Source organism: Calidris pugnax, unplaced genomic scaffold (assembly GCF_001431845.1).
Source record: "Calidris pugnax isolate Ruff unplaced genomic scaffold, ASM143184v1 scaffold171, whole genome shotgun sequence".
NCBI classification, from domain to species: Eukaryota; Metazoa; Chordata; class Aves; order Charadriiformes; family Scolopacidae; genus Calidris; species Calidris pugnax.
This window is the reverse complement of record NW_015091064.1, coordinates 892,905-913,259: the sequence shown is the minus strand read 5'-3', so window position 1 is coordinate 913,259 and position 20,355 is coordinate 892,905. Positions and strand designations below refer to the sequence as shown.

The 20,355-nt window shown below is 37.4% G+C and overlaps 1 protein-coding gene across 19 annotated transcripts in view; it reads left to right on the top strand.

Moving 5' to 3' along the window:
• The window catches only part of MYT1L (myelin transcription factor 1-like), a 300,708-nt gene that overhangs the window by 78,764 nt on the left and 201,589 nt on the right, over positions 1–20,355 (top strand). For all 19 annotated transcript variants that reach the window (XM_014956856.1, XM_014956860.1, XM_014956859.1 and 16 more), the window contains exon 2: positions 862–976. The gene's annotated coding sequence lies outside the window, so the exon portion shown is untranslated. The remainder of the gene's footprint in view (positions 1–861; positions 977–20,355) is intronic.

Below are 20,355 nucleotides of genomic sequence, written 5' to 3'. Positions count from 1 at the left end.
TTTCAGCATAGTATCTTATTCCCTTTATAATTTTTTTTTAAATAAAAAAGTACATTTCTATTCTTCAACAGTGTAGTTACATCATGACATTTTCTTTAATTACAGTAGACACTAATCACAAGCACTGAGTAATGACTACAAATATGATGCTGTATCTGTCTGTGTAGAAGGTGAACACATGCTGAATAGCTGCTAGAGGAGGCTTTTCCTTACTTTAAAATTCATCCTATTAATACTGACTCTTTAATGTGAAGAAGGAGTAGTACTGCTGGAGACTTTGTGCTATCAAAGCAGAATATTACATTTCTTCTAAGAAATCATAAGACAGAAGGACTAGGTGCTGGTTTCTGATACCTGTATGAATCCAACTAACTGCTGTAAAGGGTCAGTGTGTGGCTCATTAGACTGGATTCCTAAAACTGATTTTATCACATTCCTCTGAATACATGCATAAAACATCTTAAATTATTAAACAATAAGCTGTGTTATCAGACAAGGACTCAACCTGAATTAAAGCCTGAATAATGCTGCACTGGGATTTAAGAACAGTTCTGGTTTTGCATTGATAATTAACTGATCAGCAAAAGCGAAAGATCGCTCTAAATCACCTTAGATATTTAATAGATATGGAAAGTCTTTGCAGGGCCAAATAAAAAGTCTGAATAACTGAATACATTTCTATTCTAGAAAACCAAGGAAATCAGTTGTATATTGGAACAAGTTCTTGTATTAAATGCATTTATTGAAAGCCTAATTTTAAAAATTGAAATATCACATGAGTGATTTTTTGTGTTCCTGGTAAGCTTACTGTCTTTTAGTAACTTTTTTTTGTGTGGTTGGTTTTTGTTTTTTTTCTTTTAGAAAATGAATCTGGAAGAAAATTGGTGAATCCAATCCAGTGGACCTACAAGCACTCTGACAGGCTCAGAGAGCAGAGTCTGGACCAAAGAGCAATTACCCCACCAAACGATTTCAGGTACAATTGACCTAAATATAGCACTCTCTTGAGAGTATTGACAAGAGTTCATTTCCTGTAGTGCTTTTCCCATTTGCTACTCCTGGTAACCACTGTGATCTTATCAGCCTGGTGCTGCATGACTTCTGGGATGCAGCTAAGAGTTCTGTTGTGCATTATCTTTAAACAGACAATTCATGCTAGAAGAGTCATTTGCAGTTAAATTAGATGATGCATATATTATTCTTGCTGCTGAAATTACACAGAGCAGGAATGAGCGCATGAATCCTTTTGGAGCTGGATGCACAGGATTTCTTTTTACTGTGAAATCAGAAAGGTAGTACTAGTTAATTGTAAATAAATAGGAAGTTTTATTTCATTAATCTGTAACAGTAGAGTGAGCTGTGCAGCATGGATAGGTTGGAAAACTTGCTATTTGTTTCTTTGTATAAATATATATCCATAAAGTATAGCTTCCCCTAGTGTCGTCCTATCTGCAGGCATTCATTGTAGTTATCATAGGCTGGCACAAAAAACAAATGAGTGTAGAAACTGACTCTGTAAGTGTACAAAATGTGGATGAACTGAATTCCGACACTGGTAATGATAAAACCCATTTCAGTTTTAAAGAATGCATTTTTCTTAAGCATTGCTTCCAATGTGCAAAATGCTGACTGCGTTTGCATTCCATGTATATGGAATATAGAGAAAATACATGGAATTCCCTTGGTGTTCATCACAGAGATTATTTTTTTTTTTGCATCCTGTTTCTTTTACTGAATTCTTATTTGGAAAACCTAGAAATTCAAAAAGCTAATGTCAGATTACATGCTGAGCAGCTGTTGGGGAGCCATTTTTTGCAGGCCTCTATTAACTAATATAGCAGGACATAATTGTGCTATTATTTTCCTACATATCCCCTAAGTTTTTGCAAAAGAACATCAGAATACATATTTTATTAGAGGAATAAACTCTGCTAATAGTCATAGGTCCCACTCCTCAAAGGAAACTCAGGAAGAAGTTCAGTTGAAAGCTGAATAATTTGCAAGATAGAGAAACATATGCAATATATTGGCCTCCTGACGTGGTTATAAATGTAGTTCGACTCAGGAATTCTATACTAAAATGAGATGAAACATGAATCAGTTAATTACATTACATAATAATTAAGTTATTGTAGGGAGAATTTAGATTAAATTTGGAAAAAACTTACCTCTGATTTATTTTTTCCCAATCTACTGTAATGAGTTGATGAGACACAGCATATCACAAATGGAAAGCAATAGTAACTTCAAGTGTAAGAAGAATAAAGCAGTAAAATAATCTGTGAAGGTGGGAAGAGAACATGCAAGTCATGATTAAATGGATTCTCAGCTGGACAGGTTGCAGTCATAGAACGTCTTGCACTGTGCTTTAGGATCCTTTACATTTGATATTTTACAAATAGAACATCTCATAGTCTTATTGACTCTTGCAGTTCTGCAAGGCCATACATAACCTTGCAGACTAAACCCTGCTGGTGTGATTTTTGCTATTTTCTTTTTAAAATGTATCTAAAACTTGATCTTGTATCTGCAGAGGAGTATGAGATACACACATCTTGTAAGTTATTATCTTTATATTCCAGATACCTGACATGATTGACATACAAACAGTTGTACATGCTATAGATGAGTCAATGAGTTCGAAATTTAGGAACTAACCCCTGAAAACCTCATGTAAGCTCCCTTCTCTATGTGAATGGTCTTTCTGAGGAAAGCTCACATCAGCTTATGACAGAAACATCATTCTGGGACTTATATTAAGCTCCATATTGTAATGTATTATGGATCCAATGAAAGGTACAGCATCTTAGGCATTTTCTACTAAAGTTATTTGACATCTTCAAGGGATGCTCTGCTCCATTACAGGATGCAGACCCATAGAGGACAATATCATAGATTAGGGATTTTGAGGCAATTCATCCCTGCTGCTTTATTTAGTTTGCCTGCCACCATGGTGAAAAGACATAGTAAAGCAACCCTAATTAGGCAGTGGAGGAATCCCTGGTATGCAACATTCTTCTTAGCCAGCTTTATATTCTTCCTGCTTGTTCTACAGTGCCTCAGGGAATGACAAAAGTCTGGTCCATTAATTAGAGAATTAGCTTAGAGTTGGGAAAGATGAGTTCAGGTTTTGCCTATGCCACACACTTCCTGGAATACACTTAGTTGATACATTGAGCAAAATTCAGCAAGACCTGAGGATCAGGGACAGTGACTGATTTTTGAAGCAGAATCAAATGTTCCTTCCATGTTTCCGGTATCTTAGTTACACCACTTAAATAATTGAGTAGTCAGAAATCTTAGCTTCCCTCATTAGTGGAAAAGAATTCTCTACACTGCTTTATCATACTGGGAAGGGATGCAGCAAGCAAAATAATGCCTGATGTTCGTTCAGACAGAGTATTACAAATATACTGTCATGATGACAAGTTTATGTTAGCTCTTGGCAGTGTGTGCCTTCCTAACATGACCTTCTAAAAAAGCAAAGTTCATCAATCAAAATGTCACACGTTGCTAAATTTACAGTTTAGAAATTACCACTGTAAATTTAAATTGTAGAAATCATCACATAAAATTGTGCTGCTTTCTCTTTGTCTCTCTCCAGACTTAAGTGGTAGCAAAAATGAGGCAGTAGGCTCTTCAAACTGCAGTTTCTAGGCAGCATCTCTGCTCCCGTGAACAGGCATGGCTGGTTGTATTGCATGGGCCAGCCAGCTGTGATTGATGCAGGCTGCTGCTGATGTTAGCATGCTAAAGGGAACAGTCATGTTAAAGCTAAAAACATCACGACATGGTCATATCTATCACCAATAAGAATTAGAAAAAGAACAGATTCTTGTGTTTTATTGTATATATAGCTCAGCCTGCCAGAATACCTAATCACTAAATCATCCTGAAAATTGTTGGGGGTATAAAATCAAAATAAACCCACTATCAAAGGGCACAGTGTCTCCTTGCTAGCACTGGTAGCTACATGTTCCATATCAAGGGCACTACACAACGTAAGTAAAAATGTGTTTTAGGAGAAATGTGGTGATGATGATAGACCTGATATTTTTTGTAGCAAACACTTAGGAAATATTGGAGTAAGTGGGTTAGAAGAGGTGAAAAATAATTTTGGTAGATCATTATAGCTTCTTAAGGCTGAATCCCTCCTTTTCTACTACTCTAGAAGGGTTATCATCTAGCTTTGTTTTGACCAGTTTCTAGCTTCTAGCTTTGTTATGTGATCTTAAATGATTCTTTGTCTTTATGGTTGTAAATTTTGGTGGGCAAAAAAAATCTTAGCACATATGCACATTTTGCTTTTTTCCACTTCAGATGGGTGACTATGTATTGCTTAGCTGCTATATTTAAGTGACGTATTTCTTCTGAAGCCAAGGAGGACACAGAAGACTTAATTTGAAAGCTAAGTGGACTTAAGAGAAAGACTTCATTGTTCAAATAGGGTTTGGATCAGGGTTGAGTTAGGTCAGAACTATGCTTTTTATACAGTAGAAATAAAGCTTTTATTAAAAAGCCTACATATAAAAAAAGACTTTCATACATTGACACAAAAGAGATATGAAAGTACATTTCTACAGCAATACATTCATCTTCAGTGCACTGAAGAGTGCCAAGGAAAGGAATATGCATGATAAAAACTATAAAGAATCTTATCCAGTAAGTATAAAAAGTCAAGAGAGGGTGCATGTTTTCTAGTCAGTCAAAGCTATAATGAGAAACTGTTTTAAAAAAGGTTTTTAAAAGCATGGTGGGGGGACAAAAGCATCTGCAGTTTCTTAGAAGCTCAGCAGTCCTATTTGTATACAAATGCAGTTTATGACTGTAGTATATCCTTATTAATATTATTGCAAAAAAAAAAAAAAAGAATTAAAGAAAGAAGGGTACTCTAAAAGTTTCTTCTCTTCTTCCAATACATTTTTGAGAAAGTGCAGAGGAAGTAGACACTACCATTTCATGGTCACCTCCGCATTTCAAGAAGGAGCTGTTCCACTCTGGTCTGGGACAGAGCAGGGCATTGCTTCTCAGCAGCTCTCAGTAGTATTGTCCCCAGATGACCTTGTGGATGGATTTCTATACCAAAATAATACAGAAATTAAATATTACTGAAAATAGCATTCATTCTTGTTGTGCTCCCTTTCATGGCTTCTAGGGTGAAAGTTGTCTGTCCTAATGTAGATTTCTTTTATATCTAAATTGTCTTTGGCTAGGCTGCCTTTATAGCCAATGGAGAGAAACAGACACTTTTAGGGCATGATTCATCTCTTCGGAAGGTGGATATCTAAATAGGTCATATGAGTCAGACTGTAGAATAGCATATTCCTTACTAGTGAGAATAAAGAAAACCTCGGGATCAGCTTAGATGTTGATGCCTGTATTGCAAATACCTAAAGTTAAGTGAAATGAACTCTATGTCTATAGGAACTATATCAGAGCTCAAAGTCAGAGGAAAATATCCTACTCTTCAGAAAGTACCTTTTCCTTCAGAGCTCCTGGTTTCACTGCACTGGGGTGCGTGTTCATAGTCATAGTCATGAGGTGATAAATTTAAAAAAAAAAATTACACCCTTCCCTTCCTCCACGTAATATTTTTAAGATGTGAAACTGAGTAGACTTTGTTGTGTAAATAAGTAATTTATATACAACTGTCATCAGTTATTCCACTGCTTCCATAGTGGCATCATTTTTTTACTAGTCTCTGCTAATAATCTGTATGCACAGGAGACAAGTAGACAGAGAGTTGAAGATATGCAATTAATTTAAGCAGCAGACTAGTTTTAATTTTTTCCCCATCATAATCATTACCGTTAGTGCCCGAGTTTTGTTAAGCTCCCCAATAGATGAGTTTGTTAGTGCAAAATACCTGAAAGTCCCCACAATGAGTATTTTCAAGTGCTAACAAATGAGTTTTGCAGAAAGGAACTCTGCTCTATTTTGATTGTGTTTGCTTTAAGTATCAACCATAAGCAATAAAATGGAATATGCAGGAACGAACAACATTATTTATTATATATTTAAAATACAAAACCAACAAATGGAGACCCGTCTAAAACACTTCCAACACCAATGCAGCTTTTTCATATGCTGCTCTTCTCCCATTGTTTGCAAAACTCCAGATCCCAGCAAACCTGCAAGACTTTTGTCAGATGCATACCCAGGAGTAGCACAAGGATGACAGCCTGGAGTTAGCAGATTGCTAGTGAGGCTAGCAGGTGCCAAAACATGCTGTTTCATGACCCAGTGTAAGGATGCCAAAAATAATCTGAAATGTACTTCAGTAAATAAATGCAAAAAACCCTTAGGCTTCAGAAATACAGTCTGTAGAACTGTCTGAGATTAAGCAAGAAACTTAATGCTGGAAGGCCAGTGTTCTAATTTCTGCTCTGCAGCAGGTTACCTGTTTTCAGGTAGTGATGCCTTTCGGCCAAAATCTGTAATTTGCCATTTAAAGAGATGGCATGGTTTTCAAAAGGAATTGGGAGCAGAACTACGATGGATTCCACAGATGAAAACATGAAATTAAGTTGAATCACATGCAAATGTTGTCTAAATATCTCTGCCTCATTCTCCCTGTCTTTCAGAGTTAGAGTATTTAGTTGTCTTTGTTTATAGTAGTTTCAAATGGGTAAACAGCAATAAAAATTGCTTTGTAAGTGCAAGTGTTGTAAAATCAGTTTATCTTACTATTAAAGGTAAAAGTAGATTCATAGCCATAGAATATGTTTGTTTGATCAGCCTGAAAACATTTTGCTATAGATAAAGTAAGATCCAAATGTCTGTGTTAAGAAATTGCATTTAATTTTAAAGACAGCGCTACCAGAACTGTGCTAAGTGAACGTGAACTTGCAAAGTGCACTGTGAAATTGTCGGAATCATTGAAATAGTCAGCACTGTTTGTTTAGTATGTAAAATAAGATCAATGCAATAAAATGTATGGCTGAAATGGAAATACAAAGGCAGGGGTGAAAAGGAGCTAAAAAAGCAGGTGTGACATTGTATTTGCATTTTAAATATTGTACTTAAATTTTAAATCCTTCTGCCAATGTAGCCTTTTGCAAATCTGCTGCTGAATGTATATTGTGTAAGATATCTAAAAGTTGCTAAGAAAAAAGGGATAGTAATTATGACAGAGGAATGATGATTGCAATGGCTTGTAGACACCCAAAGAAAGGCCCATGTGATAACATTTTCAGGGTGAAAAAGTATTTCCATGGTAACAAGCACTTTATCTTTGATTTGATTATAAATGCAATGCCAAGGAATCCCAAGTTTAAGAGGTAAAGTATAGTAAATGATGCAGGAGAGACAGGAACTTAACCTTCTGAAGTTTATGAACGTGAATGTACAGTGCGTGTTCTGAAGTACCCACTGAGCTGGGTTTGTGCAAAATGTCAGTGTTCTTTATATAAGAGATTAGAAAAGCAAAATCTTGTATATAGTCCACGTATTCATCAGCATGGCATATAATTCCTTTGAGCCATGGTAAGCCAGGCAGTGCACTCTGAAAAAAAAAAGAAAGCATCTTTTAAAACTGAGATTTTACCTTAAATATGTAGCCATGTGTTACAAATGTGATGGGTCATATCTTTGACTACAAATGGAAGCAAGGAACAAACACATAGAACAAGATACGATCTCTGATTCCATATGTTGATATGAGACATAGTCATTCTTAAATGACAGAATATTTCAAGTGGAAGCCACTCAATTAAACAGATATACATGTATATCTAACCATGGAGCCTGTGGTTTTAACAAACAAAAGCTCTCATCCATATAAAAAAGAGGAAGTGCAGGTTTGATTTGGCTCAGTGTTCTATATATTTGAACAAGACTGATAAAAATATGTATGTTTTGGTTTCAAATCTCTTAGGGTCCTACTGGCTATTTGTCTCAGCATCTTTTTCCCAGTAGTCTATGTAACAAAACTTGAAAGTGATGGCTTGGTTTCAAAATTTGATGTGGTATTTTCTTCAAGGTTTTAAGATGCCAAAATAATGTTGTTTGCATGCAGATGTTTTGCTCCCTTCTTAGTGGAGCTGGGACGGTAGGTGGCTGGCCTGCTGAATCTCTTTATGGGCTGCACTGATTTTACTGACTAGATATCCACTGACTACATTGGGAGTTTTGACAGTGCTGGTGTGTACATGTCTATATTCAATCTTCAGCTTTCCTTCTTGTAATATCACCCTTTTTCAATTCCTGAATTGTCTGGAATGGTGTAAGCCATACGTACAGCAAAGTAATACAAGCAATCTATCCTGTGCTATACAATTTTTTTCACATTTTGTTGCTAGTTTCTTTTGTTAGAGAGGACTTCTTCTAGATTCTATAGAATACCGAGTGTCAAAAATACTTGAATTGAAGTACAGATTTTAGAAGGTGTTAGGTAAAGGTGAACATCTAAGGATATGCACAGAAGTTGCCATGGAAATTATGTGTGTAACCTGTCTGAAAATCAATATGGGTTAAGTAAATAATTTGTTGAAGTGTTTCACAAAATCTGTGAAATGTGAGCCTGCATTTCTGGGCATTTCCTTCTACCTTTATGAATATTTATAAATATCATAATATTTAAATCCATGTGACGAAGTTCAAAGAAGTTGTGCTTTCTTCAAGAGTAATTTATGAGTTGCAAAAAGTCAATGGTTAATTCTTACAGGAAACCCCTTCAGGGTTAGATGGAGTCTACATGATTTTCTTAAATTCTTTTATAGTGATTAATTAACTGATTCTTTGCAGGGAATACTACCACATAAAACTTATGCTCAGTGCAAACAAGAAAGTTTTATAATAAGGGAATGGCCAGCAGAAAGGGTCTGTTTTTACTTTCAAACCAGAAAAATACCAAAATACTGACTTTTTTAATAGGACAGTGGTTTTTTCCTGTTCTTATTTACAGTCTTACAAAGCTGCAGACAGCCTGTTTAAATTGTGAGCCCAGTAACAAGCACAGTAATGAAGACCCAGTGGTCTTTGGTGAGGAGAAGTGGAGAATTTGTAGAAAGGGAGAAACGTCTCACTTAGGATGGTTTCCTGTGTCCTATACAGACCCCATCAAGGGAACTCTCCTACTCTGTGATGATGGGTATTCACTGAAACGGACACTTCTTCACCTGCCTTTTACACATTTATTAGCAGTCTGACTTACCAGGATCCTGAGAAACACATTGAAATTAGTGGAAGCTGAATATACTCTTTGCTTGTGAGAATCAGTCATAAATTTCTTGTTGAACTCATGTAGTTTAATTAGTTCAAGTGACAATGGTAGGCAGCAGGAACCACTGTGCTGTAGTATGTTACATAGCGCATGGTCTCTATACTTCAGTGTGCCTCTTTCACTGTTTATCATGCTAAAGGAAAATTTTTGGCTAAAATCTGGATCCAAAATTTTTGTAGAAAATAGGAAAAATTGGTAATGACATAGTCATTCCGGTATTCCAGTTATAAGTCATTCCAATCTTGCATTTCCAGTAGTCAAAAGTAAGTTTGGTTTTGAACTATATGAATAAAATACAGATGGTTAATATGTCTTTTAATCAGATCTCAGCAGGATCTTCTGTTATTTCATATTATATATTGAAAATCTACATTAAATAGTCCAAACACTCAAAAGCTAATACATACCAGCATTAACTTTGATAAGGCCAGTTAATTTAATCTCCCCCATGCATATCCATTATGAAGACTTCTTTAATTACATGATCATAGATTATTTTTCTCTCAAAACCTTTTCCTCATTCAGTTCACAGAATCTATGATAGTCACTTAATGAGCAGCTGTTCAATATTTTGTTTTCTTGACGTTGTTCAGTGTGCGGCCTCATACCTTGTTTACTACAAGGTTCTGAAGCCCTGCTCTGAAGACAGAATTATTAATTATTATTAATTTCCTTTTGGGATTTTCCTAGTGATCATCACTATAGCATCTAAGTGATGAAAAAACATTAAATTGACTTTACTGCAGGCCCCTGAGATTGGAAGGCAACGTGATTTCCGACTTCTGGCTGGGGAACCATGGCCCAGAAAAACTGTGTTCAAAAGATGCCACAAATCTAAAACACCAGCCTGAGGTGCTTAGGTCGAAAAGCCTTGACTCCTTACTATCACACAAAACTTTTCTGACTCAGGTCTTCCTGTTTCCAGCTGTGTCTCTGAGCATTCATCGCTTCTGCAAATTCAAATGCCTCATCTCAGTGAGTCACATAGAAAATGAAGAATATACTCTTAGTGACCACCTGTAAAAAAATGGGTTTGAGTGACTACCATGGGAATTTTATGGCAAGGATAGACTAGGCCGACATCCAATTACTTTAACCAGTCTTTCTCATCTTGCAATGCTGTCCCATTTTTTAGTGCATTTCTTCAAAATTCTTTACAAAATTAACTTTCTTCAGTACACAGTTCTGATTCATCCTTACAGCAAGGCCATCTTGTGCACTCTATGAGGCAGGTGTATCCTGGGAAAAAATGGTATATGAGTCATGCCATTAGTTTCTATCATGATGCTCGTTCACAAGATGGGGAAAAAGTAAGTTATGTAGGCAACCTGGCACTTCTGACATCTTTGTCCTTGGTTTGGTCATGTTAAAAAAGTTATTTTAAAAATGTGTGTGTGAGAGAGAAAGAGAAAGAGAAAGAGAAAGAGAAAGAGGGACAGAGGGAAAGATTAAGAGTACACACCGTTTTAAAAATAGAAACCCATAAGAATATCTTAGCAATCATCTGAATTACGAGGTGCTTGGAACCTTAAAATCTCCCATACCATGTCGTAGCATTCTTCTGTTAAAGAAGATGCATGGAATAATCTTCTGAGAAAACTACTGCCGGAGGAATAAGATACAAGATACTTTTTTCATTACCATCAGGCTCCACAGATATTTGCTGACGGCACAGGAATCGTGAGAAACTGAAATTTGGTTCCCAGAAGTCCCAAAAGGGTTTTTTTAGTCATTATTGATTCTCTGCTCAATTCTCAATGACCTTTTCTATGCCTTTTCTCTCCAACTGCTGTAACTCTGCGTATAACCCAATCCTATGTCCTTAGCACAGTTCTATTTCTCACTGCCCCACTGGCTTCTTGTCCTGTGTTATTCTTTTTTTTTTTAACCCTGAGCGCAGCCCAAGTACCAGCTCTTTACCTCCTTGTCTCCAGTGCCTTTCTACAATGAGTATCTATATGTCTTTCTCCCTCATTCCTCCAGGGCTGGACTCCCAGACTTTTCTATGTCCTTTTCATTCCTACTGTCTCTCCAGCCAGAGCTCCATCATCAAGCTCTTTCTTTCAGTTTCTGTGCCTCCAACCATCCATTGTTCGTCTCTTTGCATGTTCATTCCAAATGCTACCATTAAATGTTGGCTCTTCCTCTGTCTTTCCTCTCTGCTGCTTCATTTTCCCTTGGACAGCAGGGAACTAATCAGAACTGTCTTCATGTAAATGTCATTGCAAATTTGAGAGCAGAGCCTCTGTTCACTCTAAGACAACATTACATGGGTTTCATTTTCTTTGCTCAAAATTTGGACTTAGATCTAAATATAGGAAAACATGACCCTGTTCCAGACAAGCTTTTATAGTCCTGCTTGATACTTACCATAGAATGATAGAACCAGAATTGTCTAGGTTGGAAGGGACCTTCCAAGATCATCTAGTCCAACCATTAACCTAACACTGCCAAGTCCACCACTAAACCATTTCCCTAAGCACCACATCTGCATGTCTTTTAAATACCTCCAGGGATGGCTATTCAACCACTTCCCTGGGGAGCCGGTTCAAGTATTTGTTAACCCTTTCTGTGAAGAATTTTTTCCTAATATCCATCCCAACCCTCCCCTGGTAAAACTTTAGGCTATTTCATCTTGTCCTGTCACTTGTTCCTTGGAAGAAGAGACCAATGTCTGCTTTTACTTAGGCATTTCTGCTTTTTCACTCTATTACTGCTCACACTTTATCTGGTCATCAGTCTTGAATCCAAACAGATTCTGCCAGGTGAAATGAGACTTTGGGGATGTTGCATGGATGCAAACCCAGAATTCAGCACTGAAATGAGACATACTGGTGATTTGAGTTACAGATGCACCGTTCTACACATCCCAGTAACAGCTGGTCAGTTTAATCTCTTTCTCACTCAACAGACTGATAATGTGATGTAATAGCGTGGACAGAGCCTGTGCAGAAAAGTGCTGCAGCACCTATCTATGGAAATTGTACAGAGCCATGTACTCGTAGTTCAGTTTACCTACTGCACACTTGTATAAGGTTTGAATCCAGAAGGGTCTATCTAGGATCATATCTTGCTTAACACAGGCTGGATAATTTAATCTGCATACTCTTGTATTGTTCTGTAGCTGCAGATGACTTAATCACTCTTTTATCCTGAATTTAAAATATCAGAAGGTGGTGGATTGGCTTCTGTTCTCCATAACTTGTAAGTCTCTGCATCACTTCGGAAACATTTCTAGAAATTGAAGCCAACTCCAAGAGGGACTGAGCTGATATCTTCTTGTGGAGGTTGTGTTCCATGGGAAAGGAGATGAGGTAGTACTGGGAAATACTCACTTTGCATTGGTTTATTACTGTATTTAATTCCTATGCTTTCAAAATGCACAATTTCTTGGAAGCCCCACAATACTGCTTTCTTCCACTGCTTCTCTTTCACTCCATTGCACTTTGCTTTGTCATCTTGGTGCCTCATTCTTTTCCTGGCAAGAGACTTGAAAGAGCACATGATCAATAAAAGATTTGGGAAAAAAATGCCAGGACACCCTAAGCTTTATAACGGAGTCTGTGGGGAATATTTTAAATGGGGAAAAGAATACTGGATTTGGAACAAGACAATAATGATGGTTAGATTGAGTAGAATAAATATCTCTGCCTTGGTTACATCTTCTGGTTCCTCTTGTCTTTCTGCGACACAGTTCCTTATTGATAAAATGGGAATAACACTTTCTCACATGTATTAAAATAGCTACCCCACAGATATAATAGAAAGGAGAAAGACATTGATGGTACTCAGCTAGTTTAGCATTATGGCTTGTAGGAGTACTGTCATTGATGGTATGTCTTGCATGAGTGCTATCATTGATGAACTGGGAAGTTGTAAATCTAAGACAACTGATTTTTTCCAAACTTTCCTTTGACTTTCACAGTTCTGACCATTGTTTTATTATGCCCCCTCCCCTCAAGTGAAACTCATGCTTTTATGGTTAGTATTGCCTTTGAGCTTCTCACAGCTACTTGCTGCTGTTCATCTTTCACCACTGCTCCTGTTCCTCTATCTTGCCCTTTTACTTTAAATCTGTTTTCCCACAGCCCATTACTCTGTGCACAGCAGCTTCCTTTTCCTTTGACCTATGTGTCCCGAGTCAGTGTAGAGGGACTTTTGGGCTGCATGAACGTGGTGGGGCATTGAGAGCGCATATACCAATGAGAAGATGAATGGAAATAACAGTCAAATGTGGTGTAAATACGTAACTACTCTATGGAAAAGAAGGTATATGTATCTGTTTTCACAGCAGGAGTCTCCAAGTTGTGTGAAGTAGCTCTTTGATCTAAAGGACATGTTCTTAACTCAGGAGGAATTATTTGGGGAGTTAAGAACAGCCTAGATGTAAGAGAGAGGAACTGAGCTGTGCACTGACCGTATCCGTACTCGTTCCGCTATTCTTTACGCTGCAGTCAGGATAGGACAAGGCAGATGTGAGCTCTGTTGATGCTACTGTGTCTTTACTGCTTCATCACTCAGGTGCGTTTATTTAGGGATGTATTCTATAGCTGTCTATGCTGAGTTGTTAGAAAATTATTTCCAAGTTAGTTCGGTTATGAGAAGACCCATCTATCTTCTGAGGGTGAATTGTTTGAACAGCAGAATTCAGCTACTGTGAAAGTGAGTCTTTTTTCTTGCTGCCAGACCTGCACAGAAGCATGGACAGATTCTAGCTCACACAAAGGATAATGGCTTAGGTTTATGTAAAAGTTCACAAATTTTCCTATGAAGATTTAAGACTAAAAGTGTGTAAAACCAAGATCAGTTACAGCCTTGACAGCCACCAATGCCTCAAGTCAGCTTTGAGCACATTGTGCAGCTTCCAGCTCACACTGGTCTTAAATATTGACTAACATGGCATGATGAATAGCTCAGAGCATTTTGTAGAGATAGCCCAGAACAGTTTTGTAGAGCTAAGAACTTGTCCATGCTAGGTCACGTTGGACAACAAAAAGAAAACTACCATCAATCCCTTCCTCCTCCAGGAGGTAGAAATTTTGTAGATCCCAGCTGATGTCAGCCAGTGGCCAAGAAAATGGGCCCTCAGAAAATTAACAACCAAGACTGAACTGTTTTCTCTAAACAAAGTAGATGCAGGCATGCAAAATCAGTGTACTTCATACACAGTTCCGGAAAATGGGACATAGTCTCAAGGTGGCTGTATTTCTGGCCAAATTATGGCTTAAAATGTAGATGTAAACCAGGAGTTATGATCATTGCAAAAAAGTAACAAATTTTCACAGAGCTAGTAAATGCAGTCCTCCCACTAGGTTTGTACAAACCTGTGTATTAAATGGAGAGGCAAAAAAGGACCTTTTATGGCTGCTGGATTTCACACGTGGCACCATGATGACATTGTCTGATTCCTTGAGATTGTCTAATTACTAAAGAGGGAGATTTTATTGCATTCAAATAGAAATATTCCTTTACAGAGTATTTTTTTGTTCTGGAAAATATGTTCTAGTTCATACTTTTACATTTTTAATAAAAAAAATATCAAATTTTCTGCTCACTTGGTGTGAGTCTGGAAAGTGATGTTTTTGAATTAAGAATGATTCTATAACCTTATTTATGTGAGTAGTCCCACAGTGACTACTCTATTTATCAGTGCCAAGGATATCTAAGATCAGAAAGCTCGCTCTTTTCATTTCCTGAAAACTCAAAGACAGAAATCTATTTCCAGTTCTCAGTGAAGCTTTAGGATGCTTGGGGCTTTGTCCACCGTAACTGAGTTTACACTCCCTAATGATGTGTAACATTCTTATCTGTTTTGTTTCTCTTTGAGTGATGCATAATGAGTACTTGAGCACAAACCAAGCTAAAATTGGGGAAAGTTAAATGAAATACACATTGATACAAATGAGGTGTTATCTTCAATCAGAAGGCCTGTGTTTTTAGCACAATTTGGTGAATAGTTCCTTGTACAACTGGAGTCATACAGTGATTCTTGAGTTTTTAAGGCCAGAAGATGTTAACATCAAAAAATCACCCTTTTGTTACCTAAATAAGCAGCTTTGATTGTGGTTTTGATACAGAATGTGTCAGAGAGCATTTTACTACTCCTGTGCATGCCATTTGTTAAAGATCATGTTCCCCTTAGTTTTCATTGTATTGCTATTACTCAGAGAGCTTTTTATATTACAAGATACCTCTGAGGAATATATATTTTCAAATATTCAGCAGTAAAACCTGCTGACACTCTACCTGTGGTTGCTAAACATTATAAATGGTGCCTTTGTTTTGATTTTTTTAATGTTTCAAAAGAATTTGAGTTTTCAGTTCACAAAACCAGCAGATTATATTCCAACCAGATATCCATTGGAATACACGAAGTCATTTCCAATCACCATTTTCCTTCATTTACCTGGTGTTAGTAATTGGTAGGGAATGTACTCATTATTTTATGACCAAGTACCAGTAGTCCTGTGACAGCTGTGAGCAGCTGTAAAAGATTAGAGCAACCTCTAAACTGCTCTTAACTGTATGAATGCTGCTGCAGAAAAGACCCTACACTAAAGATGCGATCCGTACTCTCTTTTTCTGCATAGTCAGGAATCTGGTGTCTGTTTCATACGTTCAACCATCTGACATTAAAACTTCAGAACATGTATTTTGGTATGGAGCACAGATATACAGGGTATAATTTACCAGCAAAATGCCTTTAGAAATCCAGGTCTTCTCCTGCGTCTGTTCTGTCCTTGGAAGAAGAATAGCATTAACTAACACGGAACTCTAACATTCTGTTGTAGCACACTCCTGGCACCGCTGCCATAGTTCCTTTCTCATAATCTTCTAAAATCCTGATAGAATCTGGGATTTTGATTTACTGACAAGGCCCATTGTACCTCTCTCTCTGATGTCAAATATTAAGTGAATCTAGTCTTGATGAAAGATTTGCCGACATCCCATACTCCTATCCTATGTATTCTTTTCCAAAGAGGCAAAGGACTCTGAAATTTTGGTGTGGTCATTAACATAAGAATGTTTCATGATCATAAAAAAAAGAAATCTATTACAATTTAAAGGGCAGAGACTTCCAGAAATATATTGCTAACAGCTATGGTAAAAGGTTTCCAACCTATTTATACTTCTTCTAGTAATTGTTAACTATTAAAGCACGAATAGGGTGAATTTGGTATAAAATACAACCATTAAATTGTTATTTATGTTTAGTTTTCCCTTCAGTTTCCTTTCATTTTCAGTTTGGATCCGCTTGTCTTGGTATCTTGAGGTCAAATTTCAAAGGTGATTCACATTCTTTAAAACATGTACAGTACTGACTGGGATTTTATGAAGGGCCCAGACTGCTAAGCTGCTTATATAGGAAATCTCATCTCTTGCTGAGACTTAGATATAAGCATTCATGCACTTTTCGATGTGAAACTACCTTTGAAAATCTTTTCCTAAGGGCCCATGTTGTACCTCAAGCTGTATTAAAATCCTGATGATTTCTTCACACACACCCAAACTGATAAACTGTGAAATAATTATTCCATGTCTCCAGCTTATCTCCCCTTCTTCTCTCCTTCTTACACAGAGTCACACAGTAATTCAGGTTGGAACAGATCTCTGAAGGTCATCTATTCTGCCCTCTTGCTCAAAGCAGAGCCTGCTTCAAAGGTAGATCAGGTTACCTGGAGTCTCGTGCTGCTTTGAGTGTCTCCAAGTGCTGAGGCTCCAGATTCCACAAGACTCCATCTTGTTGTGTACCCTGTTCCACCCTTATTGTGATTTTTTTGTTTTGTTTTTATACAGCTAGCTACATATGCTACTATTCTACAGGTCTTTTGATGCAGGTGTAGATGCTTCTCATCTGTTCCTCTGTCTCCTTCTCTTTTCCCCAGTGATCCCTTTTTACTCTATTTCCTGACCTCTCCTGCATTTGCTGTCATTTTCTCCTGATTTTCTCTTGACCATATCTCTCTAGCTCCTTCCTTTTGTAATTCAATAGTCTTTATCAGCATTCCCAATCCTTAGAAAATCATCCTGACTCTATTTCCCTCTCTGTTGCTTCTCACCTTTGCTCCAAGATCACTCAATGGGCTGTTTATGCATTCACATTCTGTTGTCTTAAAAGCCTCTGATCTTCAGTGGTGTTAGAAACCCCTTCAAACTGGCTTCTAACCTTCTTATTAGCTGAAACCACTCTTAGCAAATTACCTAATGATTCTCTCTTAGCCAATTCTTTGTCCTCCTCTCACACTGTCAGTTTTGATCTCATTAAATCTCATCACACCTTGTATCTTTGGCTCCATTCTTTGCTTGTTTTCCTCCTAAATCCTTCATCATTCCTTACATTTATCCTTTGAAGCATCCTGATCTGACTTCTGCCAAAATCCTAAGGAGTTTTAGTTTTGATCCATTTCTCCACTCCTTTTACACAGTGCATTTACAGTCCTATCCACAAATAAATACAATTGACATCTCTGTGCTGCTGCCTCAGATATATATCTTGTGCTTTTGATATTATAATGGGACCTCAAGATGGGCATGATCAAAAAAGGGCTTCTCTCTTAGAGCCTCCTTACTGCTTGTTCTCTCAGTCACCGTCTTGTCTGTCAGGCCAATAATACAGATGTCACCTTTGACTCAGGCCTCTTCAGATCCTCCTGTCAAGGCTATGTCTAAATATTCCAGATTAATTTCTGGAGCCAGTAAGTCTGTTGAAGTTCTCTTATGGTGTATCTACGCAGTGTATCTACATACGTTCTATGGACCTACCATGATGTCTACGCAGTTTTTAGTTAGAAACCTTTGGCAATATAATAATAAAAATAGTCATATATGAAAATAATGTATGTGGGTGGGTAAATTGTGCATTTTTTAAGTACGTGTGAATATGGTGCAATTTATAGAGAGTTTCAGGTAAAAGGTGGAAAGTTGCAGTAGGCAAACCGATCTTGGGAAATCCTCTTCATAATGTCTTAAATTTTACTGTCAAGTACAGTTTTATTTTTTAACCTCATCCTTGCCTTTCTGCTGCACTCAGCGTGTAAAACGTATATTACTGCTAGATTGTTTATCCACCATTTCTGATTTCTCTGAGTTTAGCCTGGTGTTACCATGCATTATTGCACAACAGAGGAAACTAAGGATGTGTCCTTTGCTTTGGGTTTCTGTGTTTTGACAGATATTAATCAATGCTGTAACTCCGGATTTGTGTTGTCACATTAAATCCGCAGTAAAAAATCCCTCTCCCCATAAGGCAAACAGGATCCTGAAAATTTGCATGCTCTTCACCTGGTGTTCTTTCTCTTCATCAGAAGATTAAGTATGCTTCTGAGGCTGAAAAATAAGCTTAGCAAAGTCAACATTTATGCCAGCAATATAGTAGAAAATATAAAATGTTTCCAAGCTCAGAAGTCAATGAAGCTGCTGAAACATAAGTAAATGCTCAGAACAAATTTAATTGTATCATGGTCTAAGCATATGTGTATTGATTCCTGGGACAGGCAGTTGGCTGTGTGAAAGACAGGAGAGAGTAAGGGTAAAGAGGAGGGCGATGAATTCAGTTTCCAAGCTGTTTCTATTTTGAAAAGCTTTTTCATTTCAAAAAGCATCTGAGCATTTGAGATGCTACGAGAATAGAGAGACTGCATATGAATTAAATTCCCTTAACATAATTTTTAAGTCTTTTACAGTTTTGTTTTTTTTCTCAAAAATGCCCAAAAACATATGAGCAATGAGAAGGGCAATATGGGTTGAGTGATAAAACACAAACCAAGAATAAATGGACATTTCTTTTGCTTTAAATGTCCAAATGACATTTTTTTTGTATTTTACTTTTATCCACTGACTTCAATTAAAACTCATCAGAGGTATTTGTATTTCTGTGGAATTTTTTCTTTTAGCTATACTGGATGTGGCCTTCAGTAGCCTTTTTTCTTTACAGATGTTCCCTGGGCCTTCCTCTAATTTGAGTCTTGTTGCCTCACCTGGCATTGAGATTTTACACCTTTGTCTTTTTCAGAGTAGAAGTTGTTGTATGCAGTTGTGCTGACCTGCAGGTTATGTGTATGGCACTGCAAAGCAGTGGAGCCCCAATCCCATTGCACTCTTAACAGAGAGACAAGTTGAATCTTTCCATGAATAAAGTCTATTTTTAAGACCTTAGATAGTCTTGAGAAACTATTTGAAAACTCTGTTACTGTAATCATACCAGCGATGTACTGATAGACTTCACAACAGCAAAGACAGGAACATGCCCTGGCTTTGTGTATATGCTTTTAAAACCACTTGCTGGTCTATTTGGCCTAAGCATAGGTTAGTGGTTTGAAACTGCAGAGCTGGGAAGAGTGGTATTGCTGAAAGCCTTCATTCATTGTGGCATGGCTGGGGTAGAGGATTGCAGTTAAGCGTAAATGCAGTCCATAGAATTGATTCTGTCCCTCTGTCCTTTCTCATATGCATATTATCTATCTTTTTGAAAAGGGAGTCACCTCTTTTTGTGTGCTCATAGCTCATACTGATAGCAGTCAAGGTCCACTGGTGCTAATGCAATATAAATTGCTGTTCAGTAATAATAAGTTTAAAGGCCCAAAACTTATGCATTTACTGCTTGCAGGGATTGGAGAAAGTAGACTGTTAAGATGCTATTCCCAGGGCTTTTGTTTGCCGTCTTCGTTTGAAGTCTCAAGAGTCACCCTAAAAAATAGGCAGGAGGAGTTGTGATTTGCTAGTCCCCAGGGAGCTGGTTGAAGATCATTGCATTCATTTCACATAGGCCACTGAACAGCTCTCAGGCCTTAACAACTTTTAGCCATTGCTTTAACTAGATTAGATTTGAACTAGTAACATAGAGGTGAAAGGCCCTAAGGACCATTATCAATCCCTGGTGACATAGACCTCTTTTGCCTGTCTTCTTAAATTTGTGCTTCGTCAACGAATGCGATTCTAGCACAAAGCATCCAGAACTGGCATTGTAAAGCACTTGGGGGCACAAGGGGAGTTTCTCTTAATAATTCAGGATGACTTTAATGCACCACATAAACTATATTTTTTATACATTTAGTACTTAAAAGTCCCATTAGTTTCCCCCTTAATCCCCCCATCTCTCTTTCTTTACTTTGCAGTAATATTTTCTGCACTAT